Raw genomic sequence first — 758 nt, forward strand, 5'->3', positions numbered from 1 at the left:
CGGGAGCAGGAGTTCGCGCTGCCCGGAGCGGTAGGGCTGTACGTCGTAACCGCGCGAAGAAATTCAGCCTGCTCCCTCCGCGCCCACACCAAGGCTTTGTCACCGCAGCCGTGTCCCTGCGGCTGTCGCTCGTCAGTCGGAAAGGACGGGGACGGGTCACAAGGGGAGGGTGGGTGAAGAGCCAGCGGCAGTTGCGGTGTTTCTCCCGATACCGCCAGAACTAAAGGGCAACGCCCCACAGTCTGGGCACCAGGCGGAACCACGGGGCGCCGGGAGTGACAGCCGCTGCGGCGGGGGGCAGCCGCTGCGGCAGTGGGGGCTGTAGCGGTGCGGTCTGTAGCGGTTTCGTGGGGTGGGGTCGTGGGGTGTTGGTGATGCAGGGGTTGTTAGGGAGGCCATGGTTCAGCTAGAGGTTGTGTTGGGGTGCTGGGGGTGGAGCTGTAGGGACTGGGATGGTGTGGGGTAGGTGCAAGTGTAGGTCCAGGTGAAGGTCCAGGTGAAGGTATAGGTGCAGGTGCGGGTGCAGGTGCGGGTGCAGGTGCCGGTGTAGGTGCAGGTGCCAGTGCAGGTGCAGGTGTAGGTGTAAGTGCAGGTGTAGGTGCCGGTGCAGGTGCAGGTGTGGGTGTAGGTGCAGGTGCAGGTGCCGGTGCAGGTGCGGGTGTAGGTGCGGGTGTAGGTGCAGGTGCGGGTGTAGGTGCGGGTGTAGGTGCAGGTGCGGGTGTAGGTGCGGGTGCAGGTGCAGGTGTAGGTGTAGGTGC

Source organism: Aptenodytes forsteri, unplaced genomic scaffold (assembly GCF_000699145.1).
Source record: "Aptenodytes forsteri isolate BGI_AS27 unplaced genomic scaffold, ASM69914v1 Scaffold535, whole genome shotgun sequence".
In the NCBI taxonomy this organism is placed as follows: Eukaryota; Metazoa; Chordata; class Aves; order Sphenisciformes; family Spheniscidae; genus Aptenodytes; species Aptenodytes forsteri.